General features: G+C 49.2%; 1 long non-coding RNA gene across 2 annotated transcripts in view; it reads left to right on the top strand.

Annotated features, from left to right (window-relative positions):
* Window positions 1-24,963, top strand: part of LOC143425290 (uncharacterized) — a 154,713-nt gene that overhangs the window by 13,026 nt on the left and 116,724 nt on the right. The window contains exon 2 of one of the 2 annotated variants that reach the window (XR_013102019.1): window positions 4,283-4,447. The exons of the other annotated variant lie outside the window; for it this stretch is intronic. This is a non-coding gene — a long non-coding RNA (uncharacterized LOC143425290). Of the gene's footprint in view, window positions 1-4,282; window positions 4,448-24,963 lie in introns of those variants that run through there. 2 annotated transcript variants of the gene reach the window in all.

Here is a 24,963-nt window from a genome sequence, read left to right as displayed (position 1 = left end):
TAATTACGCTGCTGGGATTAATTAGGGGTTCATCTTCTTGGACGAGTTAATTAATACTCGGAGAGAGAGAGAGAGAGAGAGAGAGGGCTGACTGTCTACTTATATAAATTGAACGTTGAAAAATCGTAACTTCTTAGATGCTCGAGGGGCGTACTCAGCTCGAGCGAGACATTTCACGGGAAAGAAACGCGCAGCAACTTTTAATTGCGGTATCGATCGACAGGAGGTAACATACAGAATCTCGGTAATTTCGAAAGCCCTACGGAATTGAAGGGTCCCGCAATTTCGTGGACCGTTGACCTGTAATGATAACCATCGTGAAAGCTAGAAGTCTTGCGTAATAGACGAACGTAAGGAAGCCCATAAAACTGCATGTCCCGATAGGGTTCCTTTGTAGACGACCTTAATCCGTTTCCGCTTTCGTTATCTTCACTCGCTTCCATTTTATGCCGCTGCGAAAAATATTAATTTCACGAATGCAGCGGAAGGTAACGAAGCGGTGGAATCGGGAACGAAATGAAGGAAGATAAGGGTACAAGGGTAGCAAAAAAAAAAAAAAAAAAAAAAAGAGAAGAGAGAAAGAGAAGAGCGTAGGGAAAATGCATAAATTTTTTTCGCTCGTAAACCAACCGGTCTCTATTTTTGGAATCACCGAGCGCCAGGCATTTAACCGTGGCACATGGGTTTTTTTTCTTTTTATTATTCGGCGGTGGCGAGTTGGAAAATGTATAGCGTAAAATGTTTCACGTACTCGTGGCTCTCTCGGTTTTGCGTGTTGCGCAATGCACGCTCTGTGTAGGTAGTATCTAGGTGGAACAATGTGCATGCGCGGCACGAGAGATGCACAGAAACTGAAATGCGCAGAAACTGCAGCATCCGTGGCGATGTCGACGCCGCTCGTCAAAGAGGAATTCACTTATCTCGACCACTATACGCGGCGTCTCGGCATGAGAGATGCATAGTTGATGTTCAGTCAAAATTCAGCGAGTAACATCGTTGCTGGTCCAAGGTATTTCCTGTTGGTAGAAGAAGTAGCTTCGCGACGAACGAACGATCCAATTCCGTTCTCGTGTTTTAATACACGGAAGGGCTCCATGAAGGCAATTGTTCCTAGATAGTACACGCGAAGGAGGCATGCGACAGCCAAGCAAAATACATAGCTACGATCCCGTGACGCAATCGCGACCATTCCGTGAGGAAATGTCGACGCCATGATTTCACGTTGCATCGCGCAAAATGTTGCAATAATTTAAGAGCACGCCGGGTCGAACCTTCCCACTTTATCACGCATACCTCTCGAAACTTTCTTTTCCATTCCCCCCCCGCGCCCTTACCCCACCTACCCTCTCTTTCTCCCTCTTGTTATGCCGCATTGCGAGAAACGACGGGGGAATTTACGTCTCCGCGAGGAAAATTAATTTGAGCCTCGAGTATCGAAAAGTGATAAAGCGACATGCTTAAAAATAGCACGGTCAGATAACAAGCGATTATCGTAAATGTAGATTGAACGAAACGGTCGCAGCTGCAACGATCGCACGGAGAGGAGACGTAAAAATATATTACCCAAGATATACTGAATTTGTTGGTAAGCTCAGTTCTAAGAAATTCTGGAAGACGATGGAATACAGTTTGTAGTTGTAATACAAAAATTATTCTATCTAAAATTTGTGAAAAAATTCAGTGGTTCTTGTTGGAATATCAAAGTAGAAAATAGGTAACGCCTACGAGACGCTATTTCATTCGGTATTTGGCGATATTTCGTTGAAAATACCACGAATTCGAGAGGATTCCCAACGAGCCGCCGCCATGATCGTCTTCCCAGCGGAACAAACGAGAAGACGTGCGCGCGTCGCACAACGGGTCGATAAAATGGACAGCCTTCTGCGTATCTTCCTTTATCCAGGACTTTCGAGTGCATCTCAAGTGGTTTTAGCTATGCACGGTCGAAAAAGCTTGAAAAACCATCAACGGGCAAAGCATAAATTCTCAGACTATTATTTCGAGACGTTTTCGGTACCGTACGGGTACGTGAAAATATGGATGCTACGAGGCGTTCGAAACAGACGCATTGCGATGCCTTCTCTTGCGTCGTGGGAAGAAATTTGTCGAAGCTTATGGTTGCGTTATGTCGAGGATCTTACTTTTACCGGGTTTCAATGTTTCGTTCGTGATCGAACTACGCTCTAACACATTCTTTCCAATGTTTCGAGATTCAAACGGCGAAACTTTATTTGTTCAATCAACAATCATCTCTATTTGGCAAACTTAGTAGCATTTCTTTCGTCTGTTTTCGAGGATATAAGGAATAGATATTTTTGAAAAGAACATTGGCAAGTGGAGAAGAATTTGGAGGAGTCGTGGCGCCGCCCGCCAATTCCCTCCGATTTCTGCTTCATTGGTCCGTCGCTTCGGTTCGCTGCGGATTAACCCTCTCGCGGAATTTACGAGCGTCCTTTCCGCGGCTGATATATTTTTAAACGTTATCGTCGCGACTCCATCATCGATCGCTGGGAACGGCAATCTCCCTATTAAGCCTTTGTTTTCCTATAAAATTGTTTCGCCCAACAAACTTCCGCTGCGTCGTTCTAGAATTTCATAAAATTGATCCAAGGCGCATCAGCGCTCTGTTCGGAGGAACTGGACCACGTGTAACGCATTTATCAAACGCGAACAACTTTACAACGTTTCCCCGTGGTAATCCCTTCGGATTAAAGTTATCGCGGTTCGAGAATCTCTTGGTGGTTTTAACGATATGCAGTTGGGAAAAAGTTTTGCTGGAAATTTACCGGCAACATGCTGCAAGCATCGCATGGTCGAAGCCATTTCCTCCGGTAGCAAAACTTTCCGGCCAGTCGTAAGAGCTGGGTTTGAAACTTTCAAGATCCAGGACACCGACAATTTCGTTCGTTCTGCCTTCGTACCACAAAAGTGGGAGCCTGAAAATCAGCCAGCGTGCACGAAGAAGCACAAAGAGAATCCGAGGGGAATCCAGCGTTTCTCGATCAACGAATAGCTGGCTCGTCGAACGCAGAAGCTGAAATACGGTTTCGTCGATCGCATCGCGTAAAGTATAGCCGATCGTAAACCACGGAATCATCAATGATTAATTCATCTGTTAAAAAAAAGCGAAAAAAAAAAGTTGGAGAAGCTCGTAAAACACGGTTCACCGTATGGAAAAATATCAGGGGCGACATTTTGAAAGTTGAGTACCGCGGCCCCGGGGTACGAGTTCTCAACTAATTTCCGGATCTGTCGGTTTTTTACGATAAAGCTGGTAATAACAGGGCGGCCGCGTGGAGGGGAGAAGGGGCGGAAAAATTGTTCACGCGAGTTGCGCGACAGAGCGAGAGCTCTCTCGCGTGGAAAGTTTCGAGATCGGAGTCGGCGACATTCTGGTTCTTTCTTGGAACTTGTAAAGCTTAAAAGCACTTGGAGATTTATGCCCAAGCGCGCGCGCGTATCGGGGCGGGTAGGTAAGGATGGAGAGAAGGAAAGTAGGAAAGAAGGAAGGAAGGAAGGAAGGAAGGAAGTAAGTAAGGAAGTAAGGAAGGTACAGGCCGGGGTATCAAGCGAGGCAACGGGAAAGCCTTTAAATTCGTAAAAGTTTAGAGCACGCCGGAGTGCAAGGAAGTAAATTTAGAAATGAGAAGTTTGGATCCGTCGTAAGGAAGCAAGACAAGGCGCGGGGGCGCGTTGGAAAATTTAATTTCAACCTTAACCCTTCTCTCGCTTTCCGCTTGCAAGCTCGCGATAAATTTTTACGCCGCGCCCGACTGAGATGTTTCCCTTCGAAACGGGCGCCCGCGTGGAAATCGGACGTGGCCTGTCTATAAAACGAGGGGGGGAATAATACAAAGGTGTACAACTAATTAAAATAACTGGCTCGTCTGAAATAAGGGGGCGAACCGTTGGCGAACGAGCGAGAGTACCCGGCCGTTGGAGAACGCCTCGATTTCCGAGGCAACGATTGAGAACGAACGAACGAACACGAGAATATTCGTCGGGTAACGATTCGAGCGGGTGTTTATTCAAATAACCAGTTTATTTAAATAACCATGCGATATTATACGGTACGATACGATACGATTCTGTCGAGCTTGTCCGATCGAATGGCGGAGCCGGGAAAAAATAATGAAGCGGCCCTCGCCATCAGCGAACGGCGAGGCCGAGGGCCAGGATCGAGATATACCGAAGGCATCGCCGATCATTTCTTCCTACGGAGGATTCCATTCGTTGGCGAAGACAGAAATTCCGAACTAATTTCAGGTTTTACTCCTTTTAGGGGAATAGCTTGTAATAAGCGGCAGCGAGAGGTGGATCAAGGTGACTCTAAATAGGGGTGGGAGATGGAAAAGGACGCCGCTCGAAGAAGAAGGGATTGGTTCACCTATACGGTGGGAGTTGATTGGATACGATAGGTCAGAGAGAAATCGGGGATCGAAGAAACAGAGAGGTAGGTAGCATCAAGGTAACGAAACCAGATCCATTAAACCAGCGACTCGAGGGGCACCGCCCTCTTTATCGCGACCGTTCCCTGCCCGACAAATGGGCCACCTGTATCTGTTCCGTGTTAATATTCGCGTGTAATCGCCGACAAAGTTATAGCGCGCGCTTCTCATCGCCCCGATACCATCCGATCGCCGCTGCCCCGCTTTATCAACGTTATCGTAATTATCGAATTAACGCGCGTTCGCTACATACGAATTCGGCTGCTGCCCGCCAACTTTGTTTCATTTTAATCGCGCGTAAACCTCCCGCCGGAATGGAAACCGAGATATCGAGGGCCTGTTGGCGTTATTGGAACGTATAAATGTTTTAAGGGCGAATTAACGAGGGGAATATCAACAGAGCACAAGACCGCTCTGGCTACCTACGATCTCTCGTGCTCCCGCGCTTCGACCGGCTACGCGAAGTAAGATACCCTCTATCCTCCCGGTTATTTCCACCCTTCGCCTCTCTAATTCGTAATTCCCACGACGGACGCGTTAATAAAAGGTAACCGCGAATATCTTTCATTCTTGCTCGCTTCGTTCGCGAGACGAGGCCGCGCGAATTCGGTATTCCGTGGCGAGGTAAGAGCCCCTTCTCGACGCCGGGATACGATCGACAAGGAGTTTCGAAAGCCCCCACGGCTGAGAGCTCGGATCGTATCGACGAAGAAGGCCATCAATGCAAATGAAGATATTACCATCGTTCACCCTCCTCCGCCTCCACCTGCCCAGCATCGATTTCCAGGCTCTACCTTGAGGTATCAGCTTCGAAATCGACTGGTTCCCAGCCCCGGGGGCTGGGCTGCGCCCCGATACTCGCTCGAAATTACGACACCTGATTGGTAATCGATTGGGTGCTTAATTTCAGCACGAAAGGGACTCCGACCTCCAAACGGAGGACTGGCTAATTATCAGCCGTTCGGATATAAAGTTTGTCTTTTGGCTCTCGATGCTAACCATTAGGACGACGAAAGATAAATTAAACGATCTCCTCTACACGGTATAAAAACGAGACGAATTCTTTTCTTCTTTTGCTCGAGCGACGCGTCTCTCGATACGTAGCGAGTGTTGGCGTCGCTGAAATTTTTCGAGAGTACCGGGAACTTATTCCTATGCGATTTCTACGAACCGAGACGCTTCGAGCAGCCAGCGGCTAGCCGTGAACCACCCAGAAATAAACGTTCGACTTGGAACCGCTTTAAAGGGAACACCGACGGAAACCTTCGAACCCCGCGGGCTGGAGAACGCGGTAAACATTAAGGGTTGGCGAGCACGTGTAAGCGGCTTTCATCGAACGCGATCGCGATCCGTGCCGAAAGCGCGTTTCAGTTTTTTGCCAAAATTTATGTAACCGTGGCAGACTGTTTGGTACGGGTCTGTACCATCGTTTAGGAGAACATCTGTAACCGATGCCTCGTGCCAAACGCGAGACCCCGTTCCGTGATCTTCGAGTTATGTAAAAATGTTGGAGGTCGCGCGAGGAAACGCACCGCGAGGCACCAGATTCGAGGAGGAAGCAGTAAAAATGTTCGTGAATCGATACGAGACGAACCATCGGGCAACGGGATCGCGGAGAAAATAGCTGCACGTGTTTGCGATCGTCGATGACGCCCCGGTGGAGGGAATATGCGCCCGGTCGAAGTAGTATATTTCATACTCCGCTGGGTAAACATTTCAATCAGTTAATGCGAGCAGTGTATCGACGAATCTCCTCTTTTAATCCTTTTAGAGAAGATTAGATCTCTCGACTGGATACCCGAGGATAAGCTTTTCACCTTTCGAGCAACGCGCGGATGTAAATTGACATCGATCGATCCGAGGGAGTTGCCGGTTATCGGGGAGACGGAGTAACGTTCTGGAAATTTCGCGATCGCGTTGCAAGAGCAAGAGAGGGGAGGAAGACATTTCCAAGAATAGCGGTATTACGTCGAGTAACTGTGTAGAAGGTTAATTTTCCCGAAGAATTTCACACGGATATTACTCGCAGTTCGCGTAAAAGTAGTAAAGCCGCGAAGAAAATTTACTGCCGGTGCGCGCGATCGGCTGGATCGAGCAAACGGGAACAACGAGTCTCTCTATTAGAAGCTGAAGGATGTTGGCTAATTACCGCGTCTGACAGTTCTCCTTAACACTTCTTGGCCCTTAACCCGTCATCGAGCGAACGACCAGGCCGGGAACCAGTGCACTTCACAGGACGAATCCTCAATGGCGTTCTTTGTCGAACCAATTTCGATAGCTGCGTCCCAGCATGGCGGTACTCAGGACACGTTGCACGCGTGCACAGCTTGGCCACTCTCCTCTTCCGCGTCGTCGCGAGCACCATTTTGTCACTCTCGATAATCCCACCTATATTTACGATCGAACGCGCGTCTAAACAATGGCCAGCGAATAGGCGAGCTTTTTAGAGCAGCGTTGCTGCCGAAAGCCCAGACTTGAGTGAGCAACAGACTGAAGACATTTTGCATTCGTATAATAACGGTAACCCTCGGAGGAGCGAGACCTTAGGGCCTCTGCTACGTACGAGGGAGTCTAACCCTTTTTTTGCACCGATACACCATAAAGCTCGAACGACAGAGGGGAAACCGAGAAGGAGCGACCGGTCAGTGGGTTTCGTGTGCTCGAATTTATAACGGTGTAGCTCTCGTTTTCCTTTCGCTCACCCGTCCCCGTCTTCGGGATCCGTTCGCCGTCGTACGCCGCGTCGATCTTCCACGTCGTAAACCACGGTAAACACCGAGAGGAATTCGTTCCTGGCAGCCTCGCGCGGGTGTTTCTTCTGTTAACCCCTTTTTTTTCGCGGCAAGGCCTCGGCCAGAAAATTATATGGAAAAAAAGGGCCAGGTAACGGATTGCGGGGAGCCGTGGTCAATCCTGAGCGACAGCTTTGGGAACACATCGGCCAATTACCGTTCTCCGCTGCTCGTGGATCTTTGCTGAGACGAGAAATTCTATTCTTGCTCCAAATATTTGAAATCCATCGTATGTCTTTAGAAATTTCTCGTATTATAAAAGATTTTGGACAGGGAAGTTTAAATTACTTCGTCTAAATTATATAAATTGCAATCTTCGTGTTTAGTACTTACCTGTTTATAGACAGATTGCAAGTATTCAAAGTTGCTAGTACATCTAAGGTATAAGGAACATCGCGAAGAAGGGTGTTCGAGCGTGGAAGGTGACGGAGGAACGTTCCTCGGTTTCGAAGCTGAATGTTTGAAGTCGTCTGAATTTTCAGCTTCGAAACGTACAAGACCGTGGCAACCACGCGTAGAAAAAACATGCTTTTGTACAAAGGGAAGGAAGAAAAAAGTAGGAGGTCTGTTTGGTAAAAAAACATTGCATAAAAAATGCAGGTAACATCTCGAGGGTAACTCGAGCGGACTTGGAAGTAAAAAAAGTGCAAGGGCCAGGGACCGTCGTTTTCCGTTACAAGCGGAGTTCCTGTTCCTTTTTCTTTCGGACAATGGACTTCTGGACGAATTTGAGAACCGTGCTTCGTCGCTAGGAAATGCTTAATAAATTAACCAGTCTTTTCAGAGAAAACGTCAGAGCGCAAATATCAGAAATTTGTCGTTCAACTTTCCCGTTAATTGACGCGAGACTCGTTATGTCATCCCCGTTACAGGCTCCGAAAGTTTATTACACCAGACGTCATAGTAACTTTCTGTCGTTGCTCGAATGTACGACAGTGTCGCGACGCGATCTGATCCTCGCGACTGAAATTCCAACGGAAACGTGGAACAAGCGGATAAAGCGATACCTGGCGATAAACGGAAGCCAGCATCGAACGATCGTCTTCCTAGCTCTCCTCTCGTTGACCCGAGATTACTCAATTATCCTGGAATCGCTCGGATCGTCCGTGGATTCCTTCGAAATGATTTCCATCCGGAATGCAACGCTCGATGACGTTCCCCGCGTTCATTACAAGCCAGGGGCCAAGGAATAACATTTCCAATAATCGCGCAGCGTGCGGTCCGATCGTCTTGTGTGGGCCGGCTCTTTATTATTTCAAGCCGACGCGGTTTTTTCCCGGGTCCCTCCCCGCGGCAAAGTCCGGCTCGCTCGCGCCACGGCAATAACGCGCGGCCTGGATTAACCAAAACCCGATTTCCTTTTCGGCGTGTTTCACGCGGCTCCTCTCCGCCGCGGCCATTTTGGACGCCGCTAATTAACGCGATACGCCGCGCGTATATAATATTCACGGCGCAGGCTACCGCGTGGACCGGGAGGAGAGACGCTCGTTTCGAATCTACCTGGTGCCACGAGCCAAATCGCGATCGATTCCATCGAAGGATGAACGGGGATCGCGGCGTTCCTTAAGCGTGACCACGGAGCACATCTTTCGAATCGTCGATGCAAAACGTGAAACGCGAATCGAGCCAGGTCGTTCCCGCAAGGTTTTAGCGCGTGTCTCGGCAAACGCGCGCTCTTTATGCCCGTATTCGTCGCCGGTTATAGCGCTCGCCGGTTGCAACAAAATCGTGAGCGTCGACCCGATACCGTGGCGCGTTCGTAAAACGTTTTTACAAGTGCGCGCATTCCGTGGAGCAAACGCGATATTTCAATCGGCGGCTGAGGCCCGTTTCCTGAAATTGTCTTTCCTAAGCCGCGAGCGCAGATCCACGCCCGGTATGCGTACACGCCGTGAAACGCTCGCGTTTCCTCTCGCCGGCTGATCTCGTTGTTACGCGTTGAATTATCGCGCGTCGTAAAGCCGGGCGTTATCGCGTCGCGATGGACGTTAAACCCTAATAATCCCGCGAGATCGACGAATTAACCGATAGAAACGCGTACCGTGCCCCTAGCCGCGTCGATTTCCTGGCTCCGTCCGACGTTAACGCCCGCGGATGTATACTGGTTCTCAGCCGGGAACGAGGCGAGCGTGGCTAATCGCGGTCAATTTGCGCGGGTTTTCCGCGTTCGACCCCGTATTTTTCTCCTCTCCTCTTCTCTCCACTCGATGAAATCGAACCACCGTGCACGCCCCCGCGCGTTCAGAAGTCCGCGTTTACAGCCGCGGTTACAGGGGGGCACGGCGCAACGTATGCATTTCGAGCGATCGATGCGAAGCTCGTCGTACGAACTGCTCTTTATAGCGGAGCCGCGATGGCGGCGCGATGATGTTCCGAGTTAGAACATAATCGTTGGCTCATAAAGCGGCCGCGATGCGTTTTTAAAAGGTGCTTTCAACCGGGCAATAAACTTTTTACGCACTTGCGTGCAACCTTCGCCGTTCTACCTGCCGGGACGATTGTCTTCGTGTCCGCCGATAGAATCTTCCTCCCGAGCCGCGGCTAATCTTCACCCCTTGATTGCGGCAAACCGCGACACGCGCGCCTTCGATTCGTTCTACCCCGTTACCGTCGCGGCTACATTGAAACGGACCCGTCAGGGTTGCCGCGCACCCATTCGCATCGTTCTCGCGGTCTTTTACCACCATTGAACCGTTCCACGTAACCGTGGTCGATCAATGTCGCGGAGATAGATACGTTATCGCGAATATATCGCGGCGTTTTAGTAGCGTAGCAACGATCGTATCGATACGCGGCGATTTACCATTTATTTATCAGTCCCGCTGAAGCAGGAACAATTTCATTAGGCGTTTACGATAGCGAAAAATCTATTATGTATCGCGGCCGGATGCATTATATTAGAGTGGTAGAATTACGATGCACGGTTGAACGTTGCAACGTAACAGGACGGATACAAAGTTGAGTCAAAAATGAAGAATTGACCGGCTACTTTATGTTTCCTCGACGTTAATCCCCCGTAGACGCGAGGGTGTAGGTGTGCTCAAAGTGCACGCCCGGCTTGGCACCGTGTATAAACGCGTGTAACGCGAGTCGAGGGGGGAGCTACGGTTAGCATTGCAAATCTCCGATTGCTCCGTCGACGATTCGCAGCGTTCCCCTCCCCAACCCTCGATGCTATTCCTACCCTCTCTCCCGTGGCAGCCTAGCTGCTGGATATTTTACTGTAATCGTTCAAGTTGGACAGTTCCCGCGAAGTTGGGCGCGGATTACGCTCCTCTCTCTCGGCTGTGGAATAACTCGTAAAACCGCATCGCGATCCTCCTTCGAGGTTCTTTCTCCCCCGTGGGCTGCGCCGTGGCGAGCGCATAGAAATATGCGAAAATAGCGCCGCGCGGCCAGCGGAGCACGCAAGCCTCCGCGAACACCCTACACTCCTCCTCCTATCTTCCTCTCTCCCGCATCCTGTTCGCTATTACTTCCCTCTGCCCGGAACCCCGCCGACCAATCACTTATCTCAACAGTCACGGAACACTTATTCGCGAATATGAATTCAGAGAGGGCTCGTGTGCTGCGCTGCACTTTCCCGCGCCCGCTGCGCGACCGCAACCGCGGGAAACTCGAACTGGCCACGCCCTCGGACCGCACTGCGCCCCCCGTGATTTATCGATCAAGATTTCGCCTCGAACAAAAACGCCGCGCCAACCTATCGGACCTCTTCTTCTCCTACTTCGACCGAACCTTGATACCAAAAAGAAAAGAGCCGCGTTTCGAAAGTCGAGACGATTCGAGTGGCTACGCTCGACGCGTCTGGCAAAAGTCGGGTGTCTCGTTAGCCTCTTCCTCGACGACGATCCAATTCTATGTATCTACTTCTGTACGTTGACGTGGTCCGCAAACGATCAGCGCGTTTAACGTGGAGGGTGACGAGGGATGGTTCGTGGGTCCGATACGTGGGACCGTACTTCCTGCGTAAGTAGTTCGACGGGCGGAGGATCACGCTTCGATCGAGTGCCACGCTCGTGTAACACGGTACCGGCTGAAATATTGGGTTACGTTCGTCCACGTTTATACGAACAGAATTCTCGAGGCCTTTCCGGCCGGTACCACCACGGGCAAAAGGGAATCCAAGTTGGGCGTTTCGAGAGACGCCGACGGTGGGGATAGGTTCTCTCTCTCTGGCAGCAAAAAATGGTGTTGCCGCGGATGGATATAAAAAAGAGTATGCTGGAGCGGCAACGGAGAGAGCGACCGTCGAAGACCGAAATCTGGAAGGGTGTGGTCCGTCCGGTCGGGGTGAAGAGGGCCCTCACGACTATAGAACTCTTGTAGAAATATGTATTTTTATCGTTCGACCGTTTGACCAGCGATTCTCAATCGTTCCCGCCGAAAGCCGCCATTAAACGCTCTGCTGTCCCTCGCCCGGCGAATTCTTCCATTTACGGGGAAACTTTGACACTTCACCGGCGAACAATTTATGTCGCGATTGATGGATTTAGAGGGGAGAGTGTCCCTGGCAAATTTATTCCATCGATTCGCCTCGGCCTTCTTTGAGCGCTGAGTTATTGGAAAATGAGAAATCGTCTCCATCAATTATGCGTTAATTAATTCGTGCTCGTAAAGCTATCAGTTTCTGTACTTAATCCGTAGTATCTATCCCGATTAGAAGAATCGGTGACGCTAATACCTTCGCGGTGAATTTATTATTATCTCGTAAACGCATCGGCGAAGTGTTGCTGCCCCGGGTAAAGCGAAGTCTATCCTGTTAACGTATCGTTACCAATGTCCCGGCTAGTTAATAGTACACGAATTATTACTTATTGCGTATCGCCAGGCGATAGCCGCTCCGCGCGTATAACCTTTTATTGCCCGAGACTTCGGACGTAGTCTGTAAAAAATAGTACATGAATTATTAAAACGCACTTGAACCGACTAAAGAACTTCGTTTTATATTCCCGTAATATCCAGTTCCGGGAACATGAAATTTATGCCGCGCTTAATCTCTGTTTACCCGCGCGATAAATATCTATCGCGTTTTCATACATTGTACCAATGATCTCGCTGGTTCCACGGACAGCTATTCGCGCGGAATGTCCCCCTTAAATCATCGTCTTCCGTCAGAATCGGCTGGAGCGTTAAATGTTCATTCGTATGCGCGAGCAAAATTGATAGAAGGCCCGGGAACGCCGCATACGGAGTCCCGGGGATATTTTAGGAATAATATGTTGCCACGGTGTCGCGCATCTGGGTGTTAAAAGTCGGTAATAAATTGGGACCGGCTACAGGGATTAAGATATTTGTTCGAAATTGTATACTTTGTTAGGAGAGGAGAGGAAAAAAAGAAACAAAGTTGCAGCCAGAGAGAGAGAGAAAGAGAGCCAGGCTGCGTCTACCATTTTCGTTTCGGTCAGATGCATTTAACGAAGTCCAATCCTAATCCCGACTGCTCCACCCTCGTTCGCTCAGCGTCTCCACCCTCTTGACCTTCCGTTAGCACTGTTAGCTTTTCCTCTCGGCCTTTTCCTTCTTTTTCTCTAATCACGTGCCGCTTCGATACCTCTCGGCTGACTTAACACCCCGAAGGTTCATTACACCCTGTGTAACTAATCCTCCAAAGTGGAAGTTATTATCGCCGGAGTGTTTTCTCCGCTGGTTAGATGTGTGCGGAAGGCCCTGGCTATCGCGTCGTATCAACCTGCTCGTTTAATGACACCGTTCAAATTGAAATTCCTCGCCAATCGCAGGGGCACACACAATGTATCAATCGGTCGTCGGTCGTCTGTCGCCCGGGCGTTCTTAAGAGTCCATTAGTTGTCGCTCGTCGCGCAGTTTCGCGCAGTTTCGCGAACGAAAATCGTTAGTCCTCGACGCGAATTGGACGTAAGTCAAACGGGACGATCGTTCCACGGTTCGTCGGTGTCTATGGCGGTTTTTCGAAAAATTTCCAGCCGCCGCGTTAGGGTGGAAGGTCAATTTATACGCGCATTCCTCGGTTTTATGCCCGCTTGGAACTTCCACGGGTTCACTTTTGTCCGAATGACGTAAGCTCTGCTTGCACGCGAAGCGATATTATCCAACTGGATACATAATAACGTCCAGACCGGAGAGTTATTCTCGATGCACCTCCCTTTTTGTGTAGAGGATTTGCAAATTCGCCGATTCCCTTCTGTTCCTAAATTTTACTACCCAGATCTACAGTATCTACAAGCAAAGTACATTTTTGCTGTTAATTGTATCTATTCTAAATCGCTACGCTATTTTTAGTAGATTTTCGAAATGAACATCTAGTCCACTGTATAATTAATATTTAAGCGACCATAGCACGAACGACAGTTGAAAGGGAGAGAACCGATTAACGAGTCTCAAAGGGAATATTATATTTTTCTTACATTTGTTGGAAGAAAAAATGTATTCGATAATTTATCTGCGAAGGAACCGGCGAACCGTTCGTTATCGGTTGAAAAAATCGCGAGTCTTTCGATGTAACGTCCCGCCCATGGTTGCACGTATGAAGGTCAGCGTATAGAAACTCTGCACGCGAATGCTGGTCTTTAGTAAGGTGCGTTAATAGAGCCCATTAGTATGCTCGTAAACTCCATTGATCGCCGACAAAGTTGCACCGATTACACTCTGTCATTATGCGCAATAAAGATATCGCTAATACGATAGACGAATGCATAAGTAAAACTGTGCATTCTTGGCTAGATTTATTAACGGCGATGAATCGAGTGGCCGGTTTGGCTTCCATTCCACTTTCGCGAGGGCTGCTTATCAGGAAATTGGAATGGTTGAAAGAGAAAAGATTTTTACAACAGCGCACCGCTAATGAACACCGTTAGGACGTAATTAAAACGTACCTAGGTACATCGATACTTTTTCTAGATTCCATCTTTATGGAGTAGTAATTAGCGAGCCCGTTTCAAAGTAGAAAAATATTTTCCTGCTAAAGGTTAACGAATCGTGTTGATAAATTGGTTACTTTTTAATCAGTGGGGTTTAACGGCGATGTTTTTTAATCAGCCGCGCAGCGACTAGTCATTTACGAGCCGACAGAGTAAAAGATATCTATGCAAATCGACTTGAATCGTTGTCCGTGGTTTACTTTCGATAGTATTTTCCGAGTTGAAAACAACGCTTTGATCGTGCAACGCGCCAATAATTCTGCATTGCATCTTCGCGTGCGGCTATCGAACGCGATAGTGATAAAAATAAAGAAGTAATTAAGAAAGTGTAGCAAGTTCTCGCTCTCTTTCTCGTACTTTCGAATGATGTAACGGGCATTAAATTGCGCTACGTTCGAACACAAAGCGTACGTTTTGAAATACCAATCGCTTTCACTTATATAATACTTTTTAGTGGGCGGAAAAGAAGAAAATTATTATAATATTCAAATTCAAAAAAGTGTTTGCGTGTTTGACCACGTTGTGTCATTTAGGTAGTATAAATGTAGTCGACGAAATTAAAAACGAAACTACGAGAATTTAACTCGCATCTTTTCGTACCAAAGGGATATTAAACGGAACCAGAAGTGCTGCCAATAAGTGGCAGGATCGATGGTCGCGTCGGTAATAAAGTGCGCCTAGTGGATCCCGGTAAAAGCCAGTGGAAGTTACCGGCAGGGTCACCATGGTTTTCTATTTCTTAGATCCTCGATGCCGATCTGTATGCTTTACTTGCAAAGAGTGTACGCAAACTTGACAAAACTGTTTATATCGAACAAACAATTGCTATATGAAACAATTGAACAATTTTCAAATTCTTAATCGCGATCTCTTAAAAGAGTCCCATACAACAACTTCCGCGTGGACGATACCGCAACAATTTAGAGGAAGAAACGCAAAAAATAATCCACGTGCGAAGAGTAATCTTTTCTTTTACGTTTTCTTTATACCGCGAGTTCCGCTTGGTACCAAAACGAAGGCGAGGCTGCGGTTCCGCATCGGAGCCGCCTGCAATCTTCGGTGAAACTAGAAAATCTTCGATTCTGCTCACGATCCAATTCGTTCCCACCTTTCAGTTGTTCGTGCCCTCTTTCTCTTTCTCTTGAGTCTTCGATCTATCTTGGAATTTCATCTTGCACGCGCATGCGCCACGATACGTAACTCCGAATGTCAGAGCGTGGGGGAGGATAGGAAAAAGTCGAGCGGAGGAGCCGCACCGCCATGGTGGCTCGATTCATTTTCGAGCTTAGCCGAGACTCGAACCAGCGAGTCGGTCGTTACCGTTAGCGGAATGGGCCTCGGGCTAACCGCCTTATACTCTCCTTTCTACGACCTATTTCAATGATCGCCATACAGATGCCGCTGCGATAATTGTCGCTTTCGGAGAACGTCATCAAGGCCGCGTGCGCTGAGTGGATACGGCAACGGCCAACCCGCAGCCATCCGAATTGCGAATCAAGATTAAACGCCATTGTATTAACGAGATTCAACGAACCGGCCACCCGCGAATGCAAACCGCCCCTCTGCGAATGTCACGGAGCCCAGCTGGAATAATAAGGATTAATCCCCGGACACGGTGAATATGCATTTCTGAAATTCTTCGCGAGATTCGAGCGCCGCGTGCGCAAAGTCACGTGATGCTTGAGTGCGCAAAAGATGGAGAACGACATCTTCCACTTTCGATAATTGGATAGCCTCTTAATCGATATAAATTCTTTATTATTGCCGCGATACGTTAGCTGCATAGACTCGATGACTAGATTTACGACTTCGCGTTCGCGAATGGCCTCTGAATTTCTTCACCCCTCGTTAGAAATGATTTGCGAGCGCGTACGCGAATTCTCGTCACTCTTCAACGCTACTTCTCGCCGCTCGTACATACATCAATGGGAATACTGGAATACCGCTTTAGGTCGTCGTAAAGCTATAAGCTTGCGGTCCAATAGCGGCCACCTGTTGGCATGAAACATTAACCCATTTACCACCTTCCTTCATAAAGGTAGATAACTACCACCCTTGAAGCGTGTGCCTATGGCTGCGACCTGTTTAACATTCGGTACGACTGTCTCCTCTGTCCATCGCGGGGGCAATCTCCGTTTTGGCGTACCAGGACCATCCTGGCGTCATTCTAAGTCTTAATTTTACAAACTAACCAGCTGTGACAACATAATCCGGTGGGAACCACTTTTAACCGACTGGAGAACGAGCCTGTTTATAAAGAAACGAAATCGATTACCATCGATTCGCGGCTACCGATCTGGCCATTCGACATTATACTCGACGTTATACCAGTTTCGCTCGACAAAGTTCACGTGGCACCATAGCCGGCGCGGCAACTTTCACGCGCGTCCAATGGGAACCCAGCGAACCGGCGCTAGAATTAGGAAAAGAAAATAGCTGTTTGCCCAGCGAGCGAATGGAGTATAACACGGGGACCACGTTCGCTCGTGATATCACGAGTTATTTGTTCGGTATCAGACCCGCGGATTTTATTCGCTCGCTCGCGACGTTACTCTAAATCATGTTTGCACCCGTATACGCCTCGCGTCGAGGAGTCGAGGGGCGTCGAGCTGTACAGAGGTCCGCGGGTAGATGGAGGATTACGTAGGAAGATGGCAGAGAAATCGGCCGGGTGGGTAGGGATGGACGCGTCAGCCGGCGTGGAAAAATGAAGAAGCGAGAGACCGGGTTTACCGGGAGATGTTGCCTTTTTATTCCCGTAAAGGGTCCGCGCGGCTGCGAAGAGAGACGAGAGAGAGAACGAGAGACTCCTCCGCCTAACGTCTCTGTGATCCTCGACTTTGTATCCGCTGGCATCCTCGCGTAACGACGAGCCGCTACTAACACTACCACCGCCTCGCTGGTATCCACCACCGCGATGACGACTATGCGAGGAGAAGGACGAGGACTACGAGAAACGACGACGTCGACGACGACGACGACGACGACGACGACGACTTTGTAGCTAAAATGTATTTCTCGGATGACATCGACTCGGTGGCATCGAACTTCGCTATGACTCGGCGAATGTGGTAGGGGTGATATCAGTGGGACGGCCAAACGCAGAAGGGGATCATGGAATCGTCGACGGATGATGGTGGAGCGGAGGTGAGGGGATGGCCACGGAATCATTCGCTTCATTTTGCAGACCGAGAGTGGATTTTCTGTTGTGGTATTCATTTATTTTTGTCTGAGACCGTTCTCTCCTCCGTGTTTCCTCCTCCCACTGTTCAAACGCGCTCGCCCTTTCCTCGTTGCACCAGCCGCGTTTTTCTGGCTTGGCCAGACCCTGGCCGTTACCCCTTCCATCGAGGGCTCTTCTCTCCGTCTTCTCTTTTCTTCTCCGTTCCCGAGGCGTGCGCGGAGAGGCCAGGTTCGAGCAACCTAATTTATTGAGCAGATGGCTCGAGGAACGCGCAGCGGCGGCGAAAGGGGGGCCTTCCAGGACCAGTCAGACACTCGGGCCACGTAGCGTATAAAATGTAGATGTTCTTTGCCATCAGAGATATTGCTACATCATTCTATATACCTATATACGTAGATATATAATATATATACACTTATATATCTCCGCGAGTGCTCGACGCCGAGGCCAGCCTCGCCGTGGTGGTTCGCCGTTCGCTTTCAGTCAAACCCAATTAACGATAAACCCCTCTCCTTACCGCCGCCTCCTACGTCTTCCTTCTTTCCTTCGTAACGAATAATCGAGTCGGACTTGTCAACCGGGATATTTACGAGTTTGCTACCGTTCCCGTAGTAAAAACGATCGCGTAATTTTCAGTACCGGTCGACCCTCGACCAATCCAGCCCCTTCTTAACGAACCGATGCAACTCGCGCCGATCTCTCCTTTCTCGAGCTGTGTCTCTGAACGTTTCAAGCTCCGCCTGTTTTTTTCTTTTTTTTTTTGCTTCCACCTAATCAAATATTTACCAATGCTCGCAGAGCTCGCGACATTCAAATAGTCCCTAGTCTCGTCGCGGTTAAATAGAAATAGTCGACGACGAGAATTTTGGCGAGGATAATGGGAGCGCGAGAGGGAAGCGAGAAGGAGCCATTATCCGCAGAGTTGGTCCCGCGGCGGAGGATATTCGAATAGTTTTTGAAATAAAGAGGGAGCGTGACTACCGGGCGGTGCCCACCCCTCCGGCAATTTACAAGGCATTACTTTTACGACGGAAGGACAAAGTGTTTCTTCCGTGATAAGTGGTGCAATGGACGGACAGACTGTGCTCGTCGTTAGGATAGGTGGAAACCGTGGTAGGGGGAAAAGGTGTGGGCGAAAGAGAGAAGAGTCTGCGGTCGGGCGAGTCGCCTAGTGGGGGTATATAGTGGCTCGTAAACCACGATCATTGCTTTATTACGTGCTCCCTGATGTGTACCCGCTAATTGTTAGGTGCGAACACATTTATAGGCAGCTCGCTCGTCTATTTCTTTGGCCCCCGTCACGGGGACACGCCGCTCCTCGTGTTTTCGACCCGTTAATCGATTCCGACCGGTGACATTTATCGCGACGCGATATCTTTTGCGCGATCGGCCACGGATCACGACAACCACGGCTGGGGCCAATTTTTCGAATCCGATCGCGACGCGTGCTTTCCTATCTGCTCGCCATCCCCCTCGCCGACGCCCCCGCCGCGGCACTGCCAGCGATTATTTTATTACGCTCGTCGAAATTTCGACGGTTCTTCGGGAACTCGTAGCGTTTAGCTTAGGTAGACATACCTACGTAACGGTGGAGTACACGACACCTGTTACGGTCTATAATCCAAGTTTTACGTCGTTGCTAACGCACGACCTTACTCTTTAATTGGCCTTTAGATGTCCTCTTGAGTGTTAAGTGTTTTATGGATATAGAGATCTGAAAACTACACGCTCGAACGGGGGACAACTTCTTCCCGCGTCACTTCATCGTCTCCTCTGGTATTTATTTCTAACGCCGCGATCCGGGATCTTGTGTTTTTCGATATATATTTTTCTTCGATGTCAAGGAAACAGGCAGGGACAGACGAGAAATGGAACAGAGGAATAGCCAGACCTCGAGTGCAGGATATAATTATAATTAAGAACTCGGTATTTATTCAGCTTACATTCGTTTGTCGTTTTATACAGGAGAGTTCGCCATGTACGGTTTAATTAATTACGAGTTGAATACGAATATATAATTGCGACCGGATGGTAGAGTTTCGTTTTACTCTTTACGTAAGGTAACTCTTTTACATTTTCTCGTTCATGATAGCGGGCCATTAACGCCATACTTAGGGCGTGTATCGATTATAATATTCAACGATCTCGCCTCGACTCTGATTACGCGTTTTGTATAGCAAATGATCGTCTAGCGTTTGTCATAGAGACGAGGGGAAACGTAGATCAGCCACGCGATCTATATAATTCATCGCTTCCTTCTCGGCTCGTTCGGTTTTGTTTATTCGCCGACACTGCACTATTAAGGGGCGTCTTATTTCAGATGCAAAATTCGCGTGTCTCTTCGAGCAAACCTACTGCTACTTTAATGGGAATTTATAACGTTTCGACTGTCTTGTTTTCCCGCCATCGCGTCGCGAGTCGTCGCCGGAGAATTCGCCATAAATATGTATGAAAGGCATCACACGTTGCATTGAACTCGGCGATTTGTAGCTTCGGGTGGGCCAAGCGGGCGAAAATTTTTGGCAAAATGTACGGCGCTCGCGTCGTAACGAGTGCCTAACACATCGGATAACAACGGGCCGACGTAAATAACAATTCCTCTCTGTGTGTATGGCAACAGTGTGGTTATTCCGAGGCAAATTATCATCCATATTTGCGCCGATACGCGAATTAAATTGCTCATAGTTTGAAAGTCGACGACGCACGCTGTGCGATTCCGAACGGGTTGTCATCGCGAATGCGTCCCCGCGATATTGAGCCGAGATGCAAAGGTATAATATATATTATACGCGCATTTTATTCCCTTTATTTTACATTGCCCCGCGTTGCATTATTGCCCAGGCATTCGCGCGTTACATTTCCCTTGCGTTTGTTAAGTTTCGCGTATTACTTTATGCTCGACGATACCCTTAAACTCTTCCATTGAAGTCGTAACGTTTCGAATTTCATAATACGGCCGTTGCACGATCTCGAGCAATACTTGTAAATCAAATGACATTATTAACGCAGGGGATTCCCACCGCGATCATTAACATTTCGATCGTACGCGTACAATCGGAAGACGCGTGCTGTACAAAGTGCTCCAAAAGTAGCGGAGAGTAACCGTAACCATTGGTCCTCCGGTTTAATTACGCGACGGCAGGCGCGTATGGTGTCCGACAGAGAAAGGGCCGAAACGGAAGAGCTAACGAATGAAAAAAAAAGAAAAAGTAAAAAAACAATCGACGTAAAAGACAAACGCAAAGAGAGATCGAGCTGCCTCGCGTTCATCCTGTCTTGCTGCGATCGCGAAAGAATTCGTAACTTATGGTCCCTGCTGGCGGCGTGGTTCCAGATACCTAAAGAGGACCTCCTCGCGGTGGACCTTTAATCAACGATCGCCCGCGGACCTCCCGGTAAAATCCTTTAATTAAATTTAATTAGATCTGTACAGCGCGCATTCTTATTGAACGTGGCGCGGTGAATCGCGGAAATATTTCGGGGGAACTCGAAATCGGGGAGGGAGGTCCGGTCGATGTTTATCGAAGCCGGTTTCCATCGGAATCGCGATCTCTGCCGGTCGCCGCTTAATTCCATCGGGACTCGCATCGTCGTGGAACCGCGACGGACAGCGGCGGGACGTCCCGCTGTCCTCCTCGCGTTGCATCAGCCAACGTAACGATCCTCTCGAACGCGCGGAACGAGAATACCGCCAATGTTTGTTGAGAGAGCCGACCGAGTGGGTCGGCCCGCACAAACACCCTCGAAGGCAATGGCCGACGGTTCGCCAAACGAAGACGAGGCGAGTCACGCGTGGAACGGATCGATCGAGCGGGTGGATCCGCGGACTTTTTATTCGACTCGAGGAAATATATCTATCGCGAGCGGACCGAGCGGATAGGAGAACGGTCACGGTTATCAGCGTGGGGCACTTGCTCCCGTCATATTTCCTACCTGAATCCACCTACGGGGTATCCGGCTTGGCTCGCCCGGATATCTTCGAGGAAATATCGAGCAAGCCGCTCGTATACGGTGCAGCCACGTACGAATTTTCGTATTTGCCCGGGATCACGTTTGGATAAAATGGCACCGCGGATCCCCTGCTGACGGCAATATACAGACGGATTCTACGTGGTCTAGCGGAGCGGCGGCGGTACCAATAGGAGCCACCCGGCTGCCCGTACACGCGCGCACGAAAGAAGACGATACCAGCGATGTTCCTCTACTTCGTTACTTGGACGCGAGCTCACGTATGCCAGCGACGGGGCTGGAAATGCTTGCCGGGCAATAGAATCGAATTACGGGTCCGGTGGATCGAGGCGGATTATCTCCTCGGTTGTTAGATTGAAAATATCCGCGATACGTGGATCGCGAACAGACACGCTGGACCAAGCCGGATATCGTTCAATATTCCGGAGGAACGTGTACCAGTTCTTTTTTTTCTTTTTTTCTTCCCTCGTTGTTTTAATTGGAGGGACAAGATTGCGTCCCTGGGAAATTACTCCAGCCTCCCGACGGTGAATTTTTATCTTTTCGTTCGGCGTTAACAACGCCGATGCAGCGAGGGAAGAAGGAAAAGGGCAGGAACAGCGAGGAACGCGGTATACCGGAAGCGGGCGGCTAAAGCGCAGGTTTGAAGGTTTACGCGGAAAAGGGGAAAAAAATAGTATCTCGCGCAGCCTGTATCCGCGCGAAATTGGCCCGTAAACAAGCTTGCTCGTCAAACTCGTGATGCGGGCGCGGCGAGAATGGCCAAAAGTCATATTCCCTCTCCGTTCGTTCGACAAAGGTGAAGAAGCCTCTGTTGCGGGGAATATTTAAAACGAGTCACAGATTTCCTCCGACGAGGCCTCCGTTTTCCGTCCCCTCCCCCCAGCTATGACCGATAAACGGCGCGAAACAAAAGGGATAATCGAACGACGCGAGACTAGCTCGACCGTTCCCGTAGGCGATAAACGAAACGGATCGAAGCGGCGGAGTATAACTTTATTTTCGGTCTCGACGATAAAACGTAGTGGGACGTTTAATGCCGTCGAACGGTAGCGAAACTCAATTTACATTGGCCACCGTGCGACGCGTTCCGCGGCGTGACCCGACGGAAACGTATCGAGGAAATTTGTAACTGTTTCGCGATGGCCGTCGCCGGTGAATGGAAACGCCTGGTTCCAGCCAGCCAGCCAGCCGGAGGTCATATAAATAGATATATACACGCGTAGATATCGATGTTATGGGTCGGGGTAAAAGGAACTCGCGCGACGTTTTACGCCGCTACCGCGAGAGACGGGTGACGTGTGGCCAAAGAGGGGTTGGTCGCGGAAAAATGCCCACGTTTACAGTCGAAACTTCGAATGCGACTTGACTAATTCGCCGCGCGGAGAATTCCGGTTTCGCGGATTTCCTCCGGCCATCGAAGACGTTACGAACGAAGTTTATGTCACCCGCTGGTCGTATTTACGGTCGATGGTAACTTTGGCGTACCAACGAGCACCGTTTAAGTAGAGAAAGCGAGGGGGGGAATGGAGGAATCCCGACACGTTTTGCAATATTGTAATCTCGACGGGCAGCGAATGGAAACGAGCTCCTCCTCTCCTCTATCCTCGGATGAAATTTGAAATTCACAAAAATCCTCCGAGTTATCGGAATTATTCATACCTGCGCTTGCTTGCCTTTCCTTGCGGTTCCGCGATCTGTATAATCAGAGCGAGAGCAGGAAGCGGAGGATCGATGGATGCTGAAGAATTGCGAGCAACAACGAAGACGTTCGTAAAGCGTGGAGCGCAGTTTCGCTCTGGTATATACGCGGACGGTCTAAGTACGATGGACACGCAGCGCGGACGAAAATATCTCGTTCTGGCAGTGCCCGCAGCTCCCGCAAATTGGCCAGCCCTCTCCTCCCTCTCTCTGGCCCGCGTAACCATGATCTGCAGGCAGACATCGCTTCGCATTTCCCAGAGGATACCAGGCCAATTCCATATCTGAGAACAAAAATGACGGAGAGCGCGGCGAGACAGGTCGAGAACGGAACAGAGAGGCGGAGAGAGAAAGGCTGACGCGCACGACTGCCCATTTCCCTTGGCAGCCACCGAAAGGGCGGAGACAGCGGAGGGCAGAAGGGAAACGGCCATCGTGCATTCCAATCTCCACAAAGTACAAGATCCGAAAGATCTCCGTGAGCAAACGTGACCTATACAGTCTGGTTCTCGTAAATTTGCCGGCTTCGTCAGGAGTTTCGCTGCTTTCCCCACGGCGACCTCCCTTCGCCGACCCGCCATCTGCAAAGTGAAGATTCTTGTAAGCGCGATTATTCGCGTTGCGTCCTCAACCGCACCGAACGTAATACGAAAAATCCACACGGAATTCAACGGAACCGCTATGTATATTTGTCTAAAATTCTTTATTTATCGAAAACTGATCAGCCACGATCGCGTGGCGAATCGATTTCAAATCACGAGGGACCGGAAACAAACTCGCTATGCAAACTGCTCCCTCTTCCCGAGGTTCTTCCGTCGGAGGGTTAGTGGAGCATCCCGATCGTTTTGAATACCAAAGCATCGCATGCATCGATCTGCCGTAAAGCAAAACATGGTTGCCTTAATTCTACTCGATAGAGAATTACTTTTTGCGACGCGGAGAAAGTTAACGATCGTGATCAACTGCCCCGGTAATAACACGCATTATCAGGCTATAAACGTACGATGTTATTGCTTTAATCGTACGCGCATACTCGTTCGTTCGTCGTCATACGGTATTCAAACGAAGTGGTTTCTTGTTAAACATTTTTTGCTTACTTCCTCTATCTTATCCAAACGAGTATTCCGACTAAGAGTTGGAAAATAATCATCCCCTCACAATTCGATAAATCAGTTTAATCGCGCTTTCTGACGTCCCCACACACGTTCTTCTCGTAAAACCGACGATCACTCATTCTCAGCCGTGGCTCGCAACAAAGAAATAGATTTAAAAAGTTGCGAAGTTTGATCGCGCGAATTGCGCACTAAGCTGGAGCACCTCTCGGGGGAAACTTCTTCAAACTAGTTTCCCGGACTCCCGCTGGAATTCTTCCGGTAGCTGAGCGCGGGAACAGTGGCGAGGCAACAAAAAAAAAAGGAAAGAAAAAATAGCAGAGAATAAAGAGGAGAGAGTTAGGGTTGCTGACCTAACGGGATCAAGTAGCTCGATGGTACTCTTCGAACACCCGACAGGTATGGTTTCCTCTCCCCGTGAGCGGAAAGGATTGTTCGCCACCGCGCTCCTCTCGTTCCTCCTCGATCGAAGCCTGTGCAGAAAATTTTCCATAGCCAGGTACTCGACTGGCGAAAGGGTTACACCGTGTTTTTTTTACCTTGATTTTCCTTGGTTTCCAGCAAACCAGCGGTCAGTCGCACCCTTCGATTCGCCGTAGGTGGCGATTTTTTTTGGTCAGCCGGGAAAAAAAAATATTTTCCCGCTCCGGTCGGTCGTAAATCCTTCCGCGTTGTTGGCCAAGTCATGACGACGATAACCCTTCCTGGTTTCCGTCCACTCTGAAAGAGGCGAACAAGTTGGAATTTACGATTAGAAAGGGTTCGCGTAGAAAGCGGCGGAAATTTTTCGAAACGTGACCCACGGATCTCACGGTGTATTTCGCGAGATCGCTGGAGTTCGCCGTAGAAAAGTTGTGT

This window comes from Xylocopa sonorina, chromosome 7 (assembly GCF_050948175.1).
Source record: "Xylocopa sonorina isolate GNS202 chromosome 7, iyXylSono1_principal, whole genome shotgun sequence".
Lineage (NCBI taxonomy): Eukaryota > Metazoa > Arthropoda > Insecta > Hymenoptera > Apidae > Xylocopa > Xylocopa sonorina.
Note: the sequence above shows the minus strand (reverse complement) of the source record. Positions and strands in the feature narration are given on the sequence as shown.